A 19,893-nucleotide genomic window follows, 5' to 3' on the forward strand; every position below is an offset into this window, starting at 1 on the left:
CACCTTTTCAATGCCTGTTTGCCATTTCTATGTCTTGTTTTGAGGTATGTCTTGTTTTGAGAAATGTCTGTTCAGCTGTTTGCCCATTTTTGAATAAGATTATTAGGTTCTTTCCCATATAGTTGTTTGAGCTCTTTAAATATTCTTTAAATATTAATCTCTGGTTAGATAGGCAGTTTGCAAATATTTTCTCCCATTCTGTGGGTTGTTTCTTCACTTTGTTAATTGTTGCCTGTGCTGTGCAGAAGCTTTTCACCTTGATACGATTCCATTTGTTTATTTTTGCTTTGGTTGCCTGTGCTTGTAGGGTATCACTCAAGGGAGAGAGGGGGTAGAAAGTTTATTCAAAGGAGAAATAACAAATAACTTTCTAAAGTTAGAGAAAAATATCAGTATTCAAGTACAAGGTTATAGGACACCAAGCAGATTTAACTCAAATGAGACGACCTCGAGACATTTAAAAATAATTAACATACAATAAAGCTCCAATATTTCTTGCTACAGGCTTTTCAGTGGAAATCGTACAGGGTAGGGGAGACTGGTATGACATATTTAAAGTGCTTGAATTATTATTTTTTAGCCTGGAATAGTGTATCCAGTGAAAAGATCCTTCAAACAAGAAAGAGAAATAAAAACCTTCCCAGACAAACAAAAGCTGAGGAAGTTCATCAGTGTCAGACCTCTCCTACAAGAAAAGCTAAAGGAATTTTTTCAGGCAGAAAGAAAAGGATGTTAATGAGCAAAAAGAAATTATCTGAAGGGATAAAACTCACTAGTAATTGTAAGTACACAGATAAACACAAAAATATTAAAATATTATAATACTGTGATAGTCACATGTAAACTACTCACATCTTTTTTTTTTTTTTTTTTTTTTTGGATATGGATCCAGGCAGTGCAGTGGCTCAATCCCTGCTCACTACAACTTCCACCTCCCAGGTGCAAGCAATTTTTCTGTCTCAGCCTCCCGAGTAGCTGAGACTACAGACAACCACCACCACAGTAGCTAATTTTTGTGTGTGTGTGTGTGTGTGTTTTAGTAGAAACTACTATGTTGGCTAGCCTGGTCTCGAACTCCTGAGCTCAGGCAATCTGCCCACCTTAGCCTCCCAAAGGGCTAGGATTAAAGGCATAAGCCACTGAACCCAGCCAACTACTCAGATCTTAAGTAGAAAGACAAAAAGATGAACAGATAAAAAATAATAGCTGTAGGCCGGGCGCGGTGGCTCAAGCCTGTAATCCCAGCACTTTGGGAGGCCGAGACGGGTGGATCACAAGGTCAGGAGATCGAGACCATCCTGGCTAACACGGTGAAACCCCGTCTCTACTAAAAAATACAAAAAACTAGCCGGGCGAGGTGGCGGGCGCCTGTAGTCCCAGCTACTGGGGAGGCTGAGGCAGGAGAATGGCGTGAACCCAGGAGGCGGAGCTTGCAGTGAGCTGAGATCCGGCCACGGCATTCCAGCCTGGGCGACAGAGCGAGACTCCGTCTCAAAAAAAAAAAAAATAAAAATAATAATAATAATAATAATAATAGCTACAAAACTTTTCAAAAAATAGTACAATAAGATACAATAGAAACAACAAAAAGTTAAAAAGCAGGCCAGGTGTGGTGACTCATGCCTGTAATCCCAGCATTTCGGGAGGCTGAGGCAGGCTGATCACCTGAGGTCAGGAGTTCATGACCAGCCTGAACAATATGGCGAAATCCCGTCTCTACTAAAAATACAAAAAATAGCTGTCGTTTTGTTCTTTGTTTTGTGGTTGTTTCATGGTTTTCTCTTTCTTCATTCCTTGCTTTGGTGCTCTGACCCAACCCCCTACCCTGGCAGTGTCTTGGGGTGAGTGTTTACAGCTGGCGGCTTGTGTTAACCAGCTCAATAGCTCAATGAGACCACTTTCCTTTTCAGGAGAGAGAGATTTCTGTATCCTGGGGTTTCTTGTCTTGGTGTACCAGATGAATTAGATCACACGTGGCTTGGAGAATGAGTGCAAGGTTTTTTTGAGTGGAAACAGCTCTTAGCAGATGGGGGAGCCAGAAGGGAGATGGTTTTCCTTTGGAGCTGGGCTGCTCGGTGGCCCGACTCTACTTCGACCACTCCAGCCACCACATCCTTCTGCCAATTGACGGCCTGATAGCCTGCCTGTGCTTTTTGACATGCTCTTCCAGCAGCATGTTCTCGACGACCAGCTCCTTGTGTCTTCTTCTGCCAATGTATTTCTCATAATGTCCAGCAGGTATTGTGTGTACCCGCTAGGGTCTCAGGTTTTTATAGGCCCAGGATGGGGACATGACGGACCAGGGTGGTCTTGGAAAATGCAGCATTTGGGCTGGGAAGCAGGAGTGTCTGTCCTCACCTAGGTCTGTGGGGGTGGGGCCCTAGCCAGGGACCACGCCCTCCTCTCCCCAGCACTTCCCTTCCCTCTTTTCCATATCATTTAAAGGGACCATGGTCTTCCCTTCCCAGCACTCCTGTATCATTTCCCCTCTCTGAAGTGGTACATCTAACTGACGTTAGAATATGTAGGATGACCAGTCTTAGCTGCTTCCTGCTGACAAGGGCATTGTTTTAGGGAAAATAGCAGCCAGATTCCTTTCAGAATCTGTCTAAGGGTTCCTAGCAAAGGGAAGCCATCGTCCAATGATTTGGTCGCCTGATCATTTGGAGTCTGATGGCTTCTAGGTGTGAGAGAAAAAAGCAAGGTTTATAAGTTTAAGTATGCATGCATTAAACATACGTTTATACAAGGAAATAATTTAATGCCAAAGATTACAGAGACAAGAAGTACAATATACTAAAAACAGCGTTGTACCCCTAGCTGTTTCACCCTGGTAAAAGAAATGAAACCTCGTATGGGAGTGGTTAAACTTTAGAAGAGAGAGAACTATTCTTGCCCTATCTTTTAGCAGTTAATAGGTGCACCATGGGAATTCCGGAGTTTGTGGGCTTGCCTGGTGGCCATTAAAACTTCCATCTCTTTCCTGTATTTCCTCTCTTTCCTGGGCCTCCCTGTCTCTATTATAAAAGATTGACATAGCCACTTTCAGGAGGTCCTCTAATGTACTATTTGGTCCCAGGGTCCGTGTTTGTAACTTCCTCCTGATTATCAGGGGCTGCCTGAGTAATAAATGTATCCTTAGGATTGGCTGTCGCTCAACTGAATCACGAGACAAAGAGGTGTGCTTTTCCAAGGCCCCTCTTAGCCTTTCCAGGAAGGCAGTGGGATTTTCATCAACTTCCCGGTCAATCATGGACAACTTATTGTAACTGAGAGACTTGGTCCTAGTTCTACGTAAGTCTTCCATTATGCACGCCTGAAAGTGACTTCTATTCTAATCTTCCACCTCATCATTGGGATCCTATTTAGGGTCATTCACTGGTACTGCTTCTCTTCCAGTTGGATAATATTTGCCCCTTCCCTGACATTACGTGTGATGCAACGGTCATCCCCAATTCTCTCGCTGCTTGCAGAGCAGCCTGTTTCTCAGTGTCCATCAGGTCTGATTCAAAAGTAACATAATGTCTCTCCAGGAGTGTTCAGATATTTCAAATTATATATATCTGGGTCATCTGAAAACTTGCCAAGATCCCCCTTAATTTGCTTGAAGTATTGTAGGGAGAAGGGGACCTGGACCTTACTGGACCAAAATTCACTGGGCATTTGTTGGAGGGGCAGGAGTGAGACCTGGGCTTGTTTAGAGCGAGGATTTAAAGGAGGGGGCAACTGAGAGGCTCAAGCTGGATAGGGAGGTCTGGGTGTACCTGGAAGAGCAGGGCTGGAGGGAGCTGGCTCCTCTGCTGGGAGTGCCTTTGGGACTCGCATCTTTACTTCCCTGTGCTTGCGCCTTACAGCCTTCCTGAGACAACAACAGGATGGCTGAATCAATCCTACATTGCCAGTAAAGGTCTGGATTGCCTTGCAAGGTATAGAAAGCCTGCACATATGCGGCCTCAGACCGTCTGTCCTCACGTCTACAGAAAACTTTCAGCTGCCAGATTGTATCAAAATGGTTGATACAATCTGGTATCAGATTGGTTCCTTCCTGAGGCCAAGCCAGTCCTTCCTGTAAATTATAATTTGTCCAAACCTTGATGCAGAGGGCTATGAGGCACTTTTCCTCCAGATTCTGAGGGTCAAAGCAGTCCCAGTGGTTCAGGATACACTCCAGAGGAGTATAAGCTAGCAATGGTGAGGAGAACTGGTTGCTCATTCTGAAAGACAGGGAATAAAGATCTCCCTCATTCCCTTCCTTCATTCAGCAAAAACTCAGGGTGTGATGGAGAGAGAAAGTGCGTGTCCTCCTTTCACTCTCCACCTCTTACCACTGAGCCCTGGTGACCTCGGCAGGTGCCAGTTGTAGGTACCAATGTGCTATGTACCCATGAAGAAGGGAAAACCTGGAAAATAGGAATTAACCACCCTCACCTATGCCTCCATTTCTCCCTGTTGTCAGCAAACTTTGAGTTTCCTGGGGCTGTTTATGCCATGAGGCATGGCCTCCTTCCATACAGTGGGGGTTCAGTTGGCGAGAATTGATCCAGCCCATTTACATTGTACCTGTTGCCTGGCTCTGGATTCCTCAGACCTGTTTTGTTGTTGTTTTCTTTTTTTTTCTTCTTCTTCTTTTTTTTTTTTTTTTTCTAGGGCCCCAGCCTGAACCTTGGAATCAAGTTTGGGACAGAAAAGGTATTTTCAAGGCTGTTTGTATCAGTGGAGAGTATCTCAAATGCACCCTGCTGAATTTGCAGGTCTCAGCCAACAGAGGCCATTCCTCTGTTAACTTCCCTATCAGAAACAGAGCAGTGGGGAGGCCTCTCACAGAGAAAACGAAAAAGAAGAACACAGTTTAAGGGGCAAAAAGGAGGAAATTCTTGGGGGAAAAATAAAAAAAACCTTGCTTAGTGAAACTGGACCCCCTAATCCTTACATCTTTCTGCCAGTTCAGACCAGGTTGAATTCCTTGGCTAGGGGAGGAAAAGTTCCACCGATCTGGCAGGCAAGAAGTGCTCATCTGTTGGCCCCGTGGGGTCGTGACTACTACCAGAGCTTTCTCCTGGCCCCTCCTCGTGGCTGTTGGACTCGGCGTTTGTCCTGAGGGCCCGCCCAGGCACCCAAGCTAGGAAAGGAAAGGGGAGCAGGAGATGTCCTGAGCCCTGCGTGCCTGTGGCTGTCAAGATGGAGACATACATGGCACCTCTATGAACAACTGGTCTGATCTGCACCTTTGGTGGCTGAACCTCATGCTGTCTTTATTTAGTAACATTGCCGCAGCCTGTAGCAAAAGTTAACATTATGAGAAAGAGATAACAGCCATTTTAAACCCTGTGAAAGAGAAAAACAGACAAAGGCTAGGGGCTCTGACTGGCAGGTTAGGGCGGTTTAAAACTCTGTGAAGGGAAACAGAGCCTCTTGCTCTCAGAAAAGAGAGAGAGATGGCAGGGTTTTAGAAGAGAGGCAGACCCAACACTTTCAGATTCTCTCACGCTCATCTTCTGCAATCCCAGATGAGCCCCCATTTGAAAGAGAACAGGTTCCCTTTTGCCCCTCGCAGGAGTGTGGCTGGCTTCTTCAGTGCTCTGCTGCTCACACCTCTAAGGGAGCATTCAGATGGGCAGGCTGTGGGGCTTTGACCCCATGGCAGTGTCTAGGGGTGAGTGTTTCAGCTGAAGCCCCATTGGGCATTTGTTACAGGGTCTATAGGCAGCTTGTGTCAACCAACTCAATTAGACCTGCCTCCTTATCACAGGGATAGGATCCTAGATCAAGGGATGTATCCTGGAGTCTCTTGCCTTGGTGTACCAAAAGAATCGGATCACACGTGGGCTTGGAGAATGAGTGCAAGGTTTTCTTGAGTAGGAGTAGGTCTCAGTAGGATTAGGGGGAGACAGAAGGGAGATGGTTTTCCCCCGGACTCGTGCTTCTCACTTAAACTCTGCGTTGTTTTGCCAGTTGATGGCCTGCTAGCCTGTCGGTGCCTATCAGCTTGCTCTTCCACTGGTGTGTTCTCAATGACCAGCTCCTTGGGTCCTCTTCTGCCAATGTATTCCTCATGATGTCCAGCTGCTTCTATATGTCTGCCTGTTAAGGTCTCAGGTTTTTATAGACCCAGATTGGAGGTATGGCGAGCCAAGGTAGTCTTGGAAAATGCAACATTTGGGTTTAAAGGCAGGAGTGCCTGTCTTCACCCAGGTCTGTGGGGGTGGAGCCCTAGCCAGAGACCACACCCTTCTCTCTCCAACATTTCCCTTCTCCCCTTCTGTATCATTTAAAGGGACCAAGCTCTTCCCTTCCTAGCACTCCCGTATCAGTAGTATGTTTTAGTCTCTTTTTTATTTTTTGTGTGTATTTATTGTATGACTTTAGACTTTGAGGTTACCATGAGGCATGAAAATATTTAATACTGTCATTATTTTAAACTGATGACAACTTCCCACTGATTGCATAAGCAAACAAACTCAGAAGCAAGAACAATAAAACTAACAAAAACTAATTTTAACCTCATCCCTCTGCCTTATAACTTTTTATTGTTTCTGACGTTGATGAACTCTGTCAGCTTTTATTTGTCTGGAAAAGATTTTATTTATCTTTCATGTTTGAAGGATCTTTTCACTGAATATATTATTCTAGGTTTTTTTTTTTGTTTTGTTTTGTTTTTCCTACAGTACTTTAAATATGTTATGTCAGTCTCTCCTGGCCTGTAAGGTTTCCACTGAAAATTTTTTAGCCAGAGAGTGTAGCTTCATTGTATGTTATTTGTTTCTTTTCTCTCGCTGCTTGTAGAATCATTTATTTATCCTTGACTTTTGGAAGTTTATTAAATGTTTTGAGGTAGTCTTATTTGAGTTAAACTCAATTTTATAGATGTGCTTTATTCTTACATATTTTATCTTTGTGGCTATGTATTTTCAAATAACCTGTCTTCAAGCTCCCAAATTCTTTCTTCTGTTTGATCAATTCTGCTATTAACAGACTCTCAAGTACTCTCCAGCATGTCAATTGCACTTTTCAACTTTAGAATTTCTTTTTAGTTATTTAAATCTCTTTATTAAATTTATCTGATAGAACTCTGAATTCTCTCTCTTTGTTATCTTTAATTTCTTTGAGTTTCCTCAAGTTAGCTATTTTGAATTATCTGTCAGAAAGTTCGTATAACTCCGTCTCTCTGGGATTGGTCCTTGGTGTCTTTAGTTCATTTGGTAAGGTCAAGTTTTCCTGGATAACCTTGATCTTTGTGAATGTTCTCAGTGTTTGGGCATTGAAGCATGAGGTATTTATTGGAATCTTCACAGCCTAGGCTTGTTCGTACCTATTTGCTTGGGAAGGCTTTCCAAGTATTCAAAGAGACTTGGGTGTTGTGATATAAATTTGTGGTCATTGCAGCTTTATCTGCGTTAGTGGACACCCCAAGCCAATGTTGCTGTGGTTCTTGGCGACTCATAGAACTACCATTTTGATTGTCTTGGATAAGCTCTGCAAGAATTCTATGGATGAACAGGAAGAAACTTGTCCTTTTCCCTTACTATCTCCCAAACATACAGTTTCTCTCTCTGTGCTGAGCTGCCTGCAGCTGGGTGTGATGTGGCAAAAGAACCACTGTGGCCACCACCACCAAGATCGTGCTTGCTCAGATCTGAAGCCAATACAACACTGGGTCTCACCCTAGGCCCATTGTAACCACTGCTGTGCTACCACCAATGTTCACTCAAGGACCTTGGGCTCTATAATCAACCAGTGGCAAAACCAACCAGACTTGTGTCCTGCCTTTACTGTGACAAGTGCCCCTGACTCCTGAGTAAGTCCAGAGATGCTGTCTGGGAGCCAGGGCCTAGAGTCAGAAAACTTAAAATCGACCTCGTGCTCTATTCTACTGCAGCTGAGCTGGCACCCAAACCATAAGACAAAGTCTTTCCCACTCTTCTCTCCTCTTGCCCCAGGCAGACGAGTCTCTCCCCACTTCCACAGACCCACAGATAATACTGTCAGGCTATAATCGATGTTCACCTAAGGCCTGAGGATTCTTTAGTCAGATTCTGGTGAATGCTGCCAGTCCTAAGACTCACTCTGCAGGGCAGGGGACTCCCCTCTGGCTCCTGTTAGGTCCAGAAATGTTGTTGAAGAACCAAGGCCTGGAAATGGGGACCCCAAGAGCCTGCTTGGTGCTCTACCCCACTGTGGCCACGGTGGTACCTAAGCTATAATTCAAAGTCCCCTTCACTTTTCCTCTACTTTTTTCAAGTGGAAGAAGTCCCTTCTATAGCCATCAGTTGTGAAAGTGCTAAGTCACACTTGAAGCCAGCATATCTCAGAGTCTTACTCAAGGCCCATGGAGTTTACTACCTGGTTACCACTGCTGATTATTCAGGTTCAAAAGGCCCTTTACTCAGCAGGTGATGATCCCTGCCAGGGATGGGTCCTTTCCTTCTAGGCAGCAGGTTGCCTTCTGGCCTAGGATGTGTCAGAAGTATCGTCCAAAAGCTAGGGCCTGGAATGGGGACCTCATAATTATCACTCATGCCTTATCCTACTGAGTATCTGAGCTGGTATCTAAGTTGCAAGACAAAGTCCTTTTTTGCTCTTCCCTCTCCTCTATTGAGCTGAAGGAAGGAGTCTCTTTTGGAGCTGCAAGCTGTGCTGCCTGGGGTTAGAGGAGGGGTAGAACAAACACTCCCTTAGCTGCCCTGGCTGCTGTTTCACTCGATTGCATATTCCTGAAGTCCACTAGCTCTGAACCCAGCATAGAACTAGGACTTGCCAAAAAGTTGCAGTTCTTGTGTATTGGACTGTTTTTTAAGTTTATTTAGGACCCCAGAGCACTTTAGCTCACAGTACTAAGACTTGCGGAAACTCAAATTCTGACTACCAGGATGGGCGATTCCCCTCTGGCTAGGGGTCACGTAAATGCTCATTTTGTGAGCCTTAGTTGGGTTCTACCCAGTGTTTGCAACACTGAGTTCAGTGCAAAGTCTCACAATTGCTGCAGTTTTTCTCCTCCAATACGCAGACTCTCCATGTCATTTGGAAGGTTCAAGGGAGAGAAGTGACATAGGCAACTCAAGTCTGTCTTTCCTCCCTATTCAGTGCCTCTTTCAGCAATATAAAGTTAAAACCAGATGCTGTGGTCATCTACCTGATTTTTGGTTCTTATGAAAGTGCTTTTGATGTGTAAATAGTTAAGTTTGGTGTTCCTGTGGGGAAGGATGGTCAGTGGAGGCTTCTATTTAGGCATCGTGCCCTGCCCTCTCCTAGAAGGTTTCCAATTATTACTTCAATGTCTTTGTTAGTTTTTGGTCTGTTCAGACTTTTTATTTCTTTTTTATTCAACCTCAGTAGGCTGTAGTATTCTAGGGATTTATCCATTCCCTCTAAGTTAATCCAATTTTTGGCATATAATTGTTTATAATAGTCCATTACAATCCCTGTTTTAATTACTGAAGCATTGGTGGTAATGTCTCCATTCTCATTTTTGATTTTATATATTTAAGTCTTCTCTCTTTTTTTTCTTAGTCTAGCTGAGGGTTTGTAAATTCTTTGTAATTTCTTTATTCTTTTCAGAAAACTACCTTAGTTCCATTTATTTTCTTTCCGTGTTTTCTGTTCTCTATTTGATTTATTTCTGCTTTGGTTTTTATTGTTCTTTTTTCCCTGCTAAATTTAGATCGAGTTTTTTTAACTCCTTGAAATATAATGTCAGGCTATTTGTTTGAGATCTTTCTTCTTTTTATTTTATTTATTTATTTTTTTAAATTATATTTTAAGTTCTAGGGTACATCTTTCTTCTTTTGAAAGAAAAGGTACTGAAAGTTGCTTATGTTTGGATAAAGAAATACTATCAAAGTGTCAAAAAATGTGAAGTATTTATGGCACTAATAATAATCCATACTGGAGAAAAATCAAATTTAAAAAAGGAAAAAATAATATTCTAAAATGTTCACAGAAAACAAAACAAAACAAAACAAATACACAAACTAGGTAAATGCTTTCTAAAAAAGTATTTTGAACCTACAACTCTACACACAACAAAACCATGGATTAATTCTATGTAAATAACAAAACAGTTTCAAAATGTACAGGGACTCAGGACTTCCATGTAATACACATGGAAGTTATATTTGTATATTTTTTGAGCATCACCAACCTATCACAAGTAAAGAGGTCTCTGATTAAAAAAAAAAAAAAGGCAATGATGAATGTTGTAAATAACAGCTCTATAACAAATCTAGAAAACATTTGACCCTGTTAACATTATTGTGTCTAAGGTTGGCTCCATTTGTAAAGTTTTCATTTGATAATGTAGCATTAATTGGTGATACATAGAAATTTAAACTTGTACTGGCTGCAAGAAGCATGTTAGTTAATTTGGATCTTTAGGAGGGAAGAGGGAAGAAAAAGCCTCCACAATGAAGACCTTTTTCCAATATGAAAAATGGCAAAAGGACATACTGTGTTTTGTACCGTAAAAAATTACAGTATTTTATGGTATATGACTTTATATATATAATATATAGGTATTCCCTAGAACTCCCTAGACTTTATATATATGTTTTAGGACATATAATATATATGTACACACACACACGTATACATACATATATATACACACACATGCATATATTCTTGAGCACCTAAATATACATTTCCTTAGAATGTAGTGATTTGGCATACTTGCCTATTTATAAGAAGGACAAAGGTAATTATACACACACACAGAGAAACACACACACACACACACACACACACACACACACACATAGAGCCCTGCATTGCTTAATGTTTGGAATACCTTCTGAGAAATGCATCACTAAGCGATTCTGTTATCATTCAAATGCATACAATTCTATATTTTTATTTTTTACTTTTTAAACCTTTTGCTTAAAAACTTCAGGCATGAGCACACATGTTAACTTAGTCCTACACGGTGTCAGGATCATCCATATCACCCTCTTCCCCCTCCACATCTTACTCTACTGGGAGGTATTCAGGAGCCATCACACACATGGGGGTGACATCTCCTATGATAAAAATACCTGCTTCTGAAATAGAGTTTGAAACACCTGCCTGGGGAAGTTTTACAGTAATTTATATAGATATAAAGAAGAGTACATTCTGAAATAACAACGAACAGTATACCATAAAAAGTACATAAACCAGTAATATAGTCACTTATTAACATTACCAAGTAATATGTACTGTACATAATTGTAAGTGCTCTACTTTCATGTGACTGGCATTGCAGGATAACATATTGTGAAGATGTTACCATTTTTCGAAGTATATTCTTCGATTTATAAATGCCTTTAGCTGCAAGATCCCTGAGTGACCACTGGTCTGATTTATCTCACTTTAATAGAAATGAACTTACATTTATTTAGTTCCATTATTTAATAAGAATTGAATTTAAAACTATGCACTAGTTTTACCAATCTCTTTTTACTTAGTGCAATTATTCTGAAATTTATTTATTTGTTAAATGTAACAACATTTTGTTCTTTTTGGTAATGAGTAGTATTCCATGACAGTACAAAGTCACCTATGGATGAATGCTTCAGTTGTTTCCAGTTTATGGCTATAAAAATATAGCTCTATGAACATTTATGTTTATGTCTTTGTGTAAAAATGTGTTTTGATTTTTCTATTACACAACTAGTACTGCAATGAATGGGTTACATGGCAGGTATATTTTTAACATTTCAAGAAGCTGCCAGATTCTTATGCAAAATGTTTGTGCCTATTTAAATTTCCAGCAGCAGTGCATAAGAGTCCCAGTTAACTCACTTCCTTACTGACACTAGGTACGTTCAATCTTTGAGTTACCCTATCAAATACATAGTCATATTCTATTGTTAATTTTCATTTCTCTGATACTAACATAGAGCATATATCTCCTTGGTTGAGCTATTTAAATCATTTCCTTTAATTTTAATTGTGTAGTTTGTCTCCTATTTGTGTGCTGTAAGTGTTCTTTATATATTTTCTTTGCAATTTCTTGGCAAGGTAGCCACTTTAAAATTTTGTCTATGCACTCATGATATCCCTTTTCATTTTCTTAGCAATGAATATTGAATATCAAACATTTTTGTATTTTATAAAGTCCGAGGCTTTTTTCCTTACGTTGTTCATGTCTATCATTCTATTAGGATGCCATTGCCTCACACAGGGTAACCAAGATTGTGTGTTATAATCTTATTTCCTAGAAGTTTAATAGCTGGCTTCTTTCGTCTAGGCCAGAGGTTCTCAATCTCAGCGCAATTGATATTTTGGGCTGGGCAATTCTTTGTAATGGAAATCTTTCCTATTCATTGTATGCTTCATAGCTCTAACTTTAACCACTAAATGGTAGTAGCAACCACTCTGATATAGTTTGGATGTGTGCCCCCATCTAAATATCATGTTGAAATGTAACCCTCATTGTTGGAGGTGGGGCCTGGTGGGAGGTGATTGGATCATGGAGGCAGATTTCTCATGAATGGTTTAACACAATCTCTTTGGTGCTGTCCTTGCCTTAGTGAGTTCTCCTGAGATCTGGTCCTTTAAAAGTATGTGGTACCTCTTGCTCCTTCTCTGGCCATGTGACGTGCCTGCTCCTATTTACCTTCTGCAGTGATTGTAAGTTATTTGTGACCTCTCCAGAAACTTAGCAGGTGCCAACATCATGCTTCCTGTGCAGCCTGTAGAACCATGAGTCAATTAGACCTCTTTATAAATTACTCAGTCTCAGGTATATGTTTATGGCAATGCAAAAATGGACTAATACACCCTCCCAATTTTGACAACCAAAATGTGTTTCCAGATATGGTCAAATGTCCCCTGGGAATAGGGAGAGGGGTGGAAAAATCTACCTCAGGTGAGAATAGTAACTACTGATGAAAGTCTCTGATTCATTGTACGCTAATTTTAAGGTGTGGAGTGAAGAGGCAAAGGTACTTGTTTTTGCATATGGTTATGCCATTGGCCCAACACCATTTCTTGAAAAGAGTATCCTTTTTTCCGTGGAATTACCTTGTAATCTTCATTTAATAATAGTTAATTATATATGGAGCCTATTTATGAAATCTATTTTGTTTTGGTACTTACTGCAACTTTATTATAAACCTTAATATTAGATAATGAAATCAATGGAATATTTTTTCTTTATTTTCAAGCTTGTGTTGACTATTCTAGGTGATAGAAATTTCTATAATCATTTTGCAATCACCTTGAAAAGTTTTATAGAACTGCCTGCTGAGAATTTGATTAGAAGTGCTTTTCATTAGGGGAAATTAATATTTTACCAATTTTTAGTCTTCTCATTAAATGCACAAAGTTTATATCTTATTTATTCAGGTCTTTAATTTTTCTCACTGATATTTTTAGTTTTCAAAGTACAATTCTTGAGCATATTTTGTTGTTTATTTCGTATAGTATTCTACTGTAATTTTCACTGTTTTCTAAATTTTAATTTATGATAGCTTTTGTGGCATGAACAAAAGAATCTAGTGGCCCTCCATATCCACAGCTTCCACATATGCAGTAACAACCAACCACAGATAAAAAGTACAGTTAAAAAATCCAATAAAAGTAACAACAGTGAAAATAATACAAATAAATATTATAAAATGTATAAAAAATATTTCCCTAGCATTTACATTTTTTAGGTGGTATAAGTAATCTAGAGATAATCTAAAGTATATAGGAAGAGATGTGCAGGTTATATGCAAATATTATATGATTTTATGTAAGGGACTTAAGCATTCATAAATTTTGGTGCCCGTGGGGGATCCTGAAAAAATTTATTCACAGATACTAAAGGAAGACTGAGGATTTATTTAACTTTTATTCTCTAACCTTGCCAATCTTATATATTTGGCTGAATTTTTATTTATATTTACACCTATATTTTTCTACATAGATGATGATGCAATTTGTAAATAATGTGCCTTTTACTTTTCTCGTTCTAACTTGAATATCTTTTTATTTAACTTTTGTCATATGATATGGTTGCAGGAACTCAAGTACAGCCATGTCTACAATACTTTTTCTCTAACCTAGGGAAAAACATTCAATTTTTCACAAGTAACTATATTATATAACTATATTAAAACGTTATTACGTGAAGGAACTTCATCGAATCTCTTTATCAGGGTGAGAAAGTTCCTTTCTATTCTTTTCTTGCTGAGAATTTTTATCAGAAATGGATGTTGAAGTTTTGAAAGGTTTTCCCTACATTAGATATATGTCATTGTAATTGTTATTCTTAGTTTATACGATGAGATTCATTAAATTTCTTTCCTAAGCTAAAATTTATATAACATAAAAATAATTGTTTTAAAGCTAATTCAGTGTTGGTTAATTTTGAATATTAAGAAAACATTGCATTATTGGGATAAAGCACACTTTTTAAAATATATTATTTGTTTAATATAATGTAGTACTTTATGTGCTAAAATGTTATTTATAAGTTTTGCAAGAACAGTAAAGAGAGGTATTTGTCTATATTTTTTCTTTTTTTTTAATTTATTTTTTCCAACCACCTGAAGCTTATTGATATTTTTATTTTCTTGTGTCATTGTTAAGTTTTACTAGCAGTGACTTCTGGCCTCAGGAAATGCATTTGAAAGAATTTATTTTAATTCTGTTTTCTGGAATAATATTTATAGACTTGATTTTTTTTTTTTTTCTTTTTTGAGATAGAGTCTCGCTCTATCACTCAGGCTGGAGTGCAGTGGTGCAATATCTGCTCACTGTAGCCTCCTCCTCCTGGGTTCAAGTGATTCTCCTGCCTCAGCCTCGTGAGTAGCTGGGACTACAGGTGTACATCACCATACCCTGCTAATTTTTGTACTTTTAGTAGAGATGGGGTTTCATCATGTTGGCCAGGATGGTCTCGATCTCCTGACCTCATGATCCACCCACCTTGGCCTCCTAAAGTGCTGGGATGACAGGTGTGAGCCACCGTGCCCAGCCTAGACTTGATTTTTTTAATCCTGATGTGTTTTATAAAATTTGTTATTGAAACCATCTGTGTCTGTAGTTTTCTTCTTGAAAGGTTTTTAATTACAAGTCAATCTTTTGATGAGATATAAGACTATTTAGATTGCCTAATTTTCCTCTCCTTAGTAATTTGTGCCTTTTAAGTAATTTATTACATTTAATTTCACTGAATTTATGTATGTATGTATTTATTTATTTATTTGGACATTATTATATCATAAACATTATTATTTATGTTGCCCTGTTTGTCTTGAACTCTTGGGCTCAGGCAATCCTCCCATCTCAGCATTCCAAATGGCTGAAACTACAGGCATGTGCCACTACACCTGGATTTATTTTATTGAATTCAAATTCATTGACATAAAGTTTCATGGTATTTTCTTATAATTCATTCAAAATGCCTAAGATTGGGTAATGTATAATGAATAGAAATTTATTAGCTAGTGGTTTTGTAGGCTAAGTCCAATATTAAGGTACCAACATCTAATGAGGGCATTCTTTCCACTTCATAACATGGTAGAAGGGCAGAGAGAGAGCAAGAGACTAGGAGACTACTTCTGCAATAATAAACTAACTTACATGACAATGACATAATTCATTCATGAAGGCACTGCCCTCATGGCCTAATCAGCTCTTAATAGCCCCAGTCTCTTCATAATTGCAATTACATTTCGTAGGAGTTAAGGAAAGAACAAATATTCAAGCCAGAGCATCACACCCTTGTCTCACCAAATGCATTTCCTTCTCACACACAAAATACATTAATAAAATAAAGTCTTAACTCACTTACAAAATAGTCTTAAGTCATTCCTGCCCCAACTCAAAAATCCAAAGTCCAGAATCTCATCTAAATCAGATACGGGTAAGACTCAAGGCATGATTTATTCTGGGGCAAATTCCTCTCCAGCTGTGAGCCTCTAAGATGAAACAAGTTACCAGCTTCCAAAATACAACGATGAGACAGGCATAGGACAGACATTCTCATTCCAAAACGGAGAAATAAGCAAGAGAGAAAAAATGAAGTAACTGGTCCCATGTAAGTCCAAAGCCCAACAGAGTGAACAACATTAAATTTTTGGTCTCCAGAGTAATCATCTTCATTGATGCCATGTGTTACTTTCTACACATACAGGGTTAGATTTGACACCCCCAAGGCCTCTGATAGATCAGTCCCCATGGCTTGGCTGGATTCAGCCCATGCAGTAGCTCTCATGGGTTGGAGTCTTCTTCCTGCAGCTTTCACACAGTTTAGCTGCATGCTGGTGGCTCTACAGTTCTAGGGTCCTGGCAGTAGCCTCACCCTTAGGGCTCCATTTGTTATTCCCCTAGTGGGAACTTTCTGTGGTGGCTCCACTCCCATCACAGATTTTTGCCTGGACCCCCAGGCTGTATGATACGTCTTCTGAAAACTAACTGGAGGGGATGGTGGTTCCACAGCCTGTACACTACACCTGCAGAAATGACACCATGTGTACACCACCAAGATTTACCAGTTGTACCCTCTGAAGGGTTGAAATAGTATCTCTTTGGTGCTCTGTTCACTACGTGAGTCCAATATACCCACAAAACAATCTTGCACATGTACCCCTTGTATCTGAAGTAAAAGCTAACTTTTTAAAAAAATTGCCATTCTTTGTCACTAGTAATAGCTATTAATGTAAAACTTTCCTTATCAAGTATTGCACTGTCACTTGCTGGTTTTAACGTTTGCAGGAAATATATTTTTCTTCATTTTTTTAACTTTTAAAGCTAATTTGTATTTTTATACATTAGTGTTAATTTTAATGACAGGTGGAAATTAGGTGATTTTTAATTTTTTTAATTTTTAATTTTTTTACATAGAAGGTATATGTATTTATGGGATGTATGAGATATTTTGATACAAGCATACACTGTGTAATGATCACATCAGGAAAAATGGGATATCCATCTGCTCAAGCATTTATCCTTTGTGTTACAGACAATCTGCTTATACTATTTTAGATATTTTATACTGTACAATTAAACTATTGACTATGGTCACCCTGTTGTATCAAATATTATATCTTATTTATTCTAACTACTTTTTATACTCATTAACCATCTCCACTTCATTCTACCACCTCCCCACTACCCTTCCTCACCTTTTTTTCCTGCCCTTTTTTAACCCAACTTAACAACCTATACTTCCTAACTTAAGTCATTTAGAGTACTTACAGTTAATATGACTATTAACTTCATAGAATTTCAATATACTACATTGTTATTTGTGTTTCATTAGTCTAACATGTTATTTAATGTTTTTCCTCATTAATTGTTTTTCTTTATATTTAGTCTGTTTTTATTTTATTCTGTCTCCTGTTTCTACTTATTACTAGCAACTGTTTTTCTTTTCTTTTTTGTTTTCTTTTGTCCTTTGGGTGTTTTTTTATTATTATTTGCTCCCCAGTTCTTAGTATATATCCTGACCTAAACTCAGTCTACCTTTAAGTGATACCATACCACTTCACATAGATTATAAGAACATTAAAACACAATATTTCCACTTTTTTCCTTGAAGGTTTTGTGTTATATTTTTAGTTATTTTACTTGGAAATATAAATTACACAATACATTGTTATTATTTTTTCTTTAGATAGTTATATCAACAGGGTTTAAAATTGGAAATATGCTATTTTATGTATACTCACATACTTACCATTTTAAGTGCATTTTACTATTCTTGTAAATCTAAACTGGCATCTGATATCATTTTCTTCCTTTTATATTTTTATATTTTTGAGACAGAGTCTCTCTCTGAGGCCCAGACTGGAGTGCAGTGGCACAACCATGGCTCACTGCAGCCTCAACCTCCCAGGCTCATGTGATCCTACCACCTCAGCTTGCCAAGTAGCTGGGACTACAGGTGAGTGCCACCACATCCAGCTTATTTTTAATTTTTTTTAAATAGAGACAGGGTCCCACTGTGTTGCCCAGTTGCATTGACATATTGTCTGTCCAATTATTAGCTGTGTGAGTTTGAATAATCACTTAAGTTTCTCTGTTTCAATTTTCCTTTCTATAAAATAACCCTATTGATATTACTTATCACATACAGTTAAGATGTAATGGATGAAGTAATGAAATAAAGTGTTCAGGAAAGTTCCAGGTGTGTTTTATGCTATATATTACTGCTATTGTGGAAATAAAATAGGAATTATTATGCAAATGAAAGACACTGGAATATTTCAATTGTATCTTGATTGCTACAGCTCCTAAATCTCCCTTATCTCTCTGTTACATTTCTATCCCCAGTGAAAATTATTTCTCTTACACTGCCTCCTAACACAACTGCTAAACTTACTGATAATTTTGATTTCCTTAAATTCCCCCCCCCCACCCACCACACACACACACAACAATGGGAGTAAGACTAGTGTCCAACTTTTATTAATTCATTGGTCTGTCATTTTACTGCACCTGCTCTTTCAAGACATTGGGCGCATATGAACCACTACAAGCTCCACAGCTTGGCTAACCCTATAAATTATCTTCCAAACTGAGACACTTGCAAGAGTTAAAGTGGGCACAATTAGAAATTGTTTTGCAATATGACATTGAAATGGAGAGCATCCTAGGCAATGTAGTAAATTAAGGGCATTCCACTGAAACCCTTTCTAACTCCAGAAGAGTCAGAATCAAAGCCCATTTCATTGATATCCAAAGAGAACCTGAAATCTATGACCTATAGGATCCATTACTTTGTCCTAAGTAAAATTCTTGGTGTATTACTTGGCACTACTTCCCTAGACACTGGTGCTGCCTCTTTATCATTTGGCTGTGACATTTACCAAAAAGCACTGTAAGGACAGATAGTATTTATGGAATGAAGTTGTTTTTCATTTTCTCTCCTGCTTTCCTCTTTTTTCGATTTGTTATATATTTTCCACTTCAAATGTCCTTTGCATTGTAGTGAAGTGAAAAATGTACAGCTCTTGACACTTTAATCATTATCAAAATATGCAGAAGGATTAAGTGCCTTATTCTATGTTATCCTCCAATTCACTGTTTATTCGATGATCCTCAGCAGCAGCCCAGTAAAGAGCTCCATAGTCTGCCTAGAGAATTATCTTGTTGAGGCATCTTGATTTAAGAAAAGTGACTTCTTGGTGTTTGCTGCCTCACTCAGGAGCAAAACAGCATCTCTCACCACTGGTTATCCTATGGTCAGTTTCATGAATGTCAACATGTTCACATATTTAAGAGGTTTGTATTCTCCTTCTTGCAGAATCTTCCGCCACACTGTAGCCTCTGGGTGTTTGTACATTTTAGCATTTCCTCGTGTTATGTTAGTTGCCTATCAATAACATTTTCTGTGGCTTTCCCTTTGATATAGCTGCATGAAGCTTTTTTAATCTTCACACCTACTTCTTATTGCTAATTTGAATTAGCCATATATATCTGTTAATGTACACACCATGTCATACACCAGTATGTCCTGAAATGAGAGTCAGAGTATATAACTTTGTGGTGATTTCTCTCTCAACTGGAGATTATTATGAATGTCAGCTTACTTAAAAACCTGCTAACATGATGTGAATGGACATTAATCTTTATTAAAGCAACATTTTTATAATAATTTCTCAAATTACTGAGTCGTTGAGTGTTATGCATGCACAGATATTTTTTCCCAGATAGGTAAAACAGATTTTAGATTGTGTCTTAACCAATATTTATCTCTTCCAGTATAGACAAATTCTTGTGTTACAGATTAGATTCATACTATGCAATTTTATAAAATTGTGGGTTTTTTTCACTTTCATATTATTATATGTCTTGTTCCAAATTATCTTCCATTAGTAATGTAACAGATTTTAAGGAATCTTGATTTCATTTCAAATAATATCATCACTACCACAATGACAACTAGACAAAGATATGCAAAAATATCTGGAATCACAGTTT

This window comes from Trachypithecus francoisi, unplaced genomic scaffold (assembly GCF_009764315.1).
Source record: "Trachypithecus francoisi isolate TF-2019V2 unplaced genomic scaffold, Tfra_2.0 Lachesis_group18, whole genome shotgun sequence".
Classification (NCBI taxonomy): Eukaryota; Metazoa; Chordata; class Mammalia; order Primates; family Cercopithecidae; genus Trachypithecus; species Trachypithecus francoisi.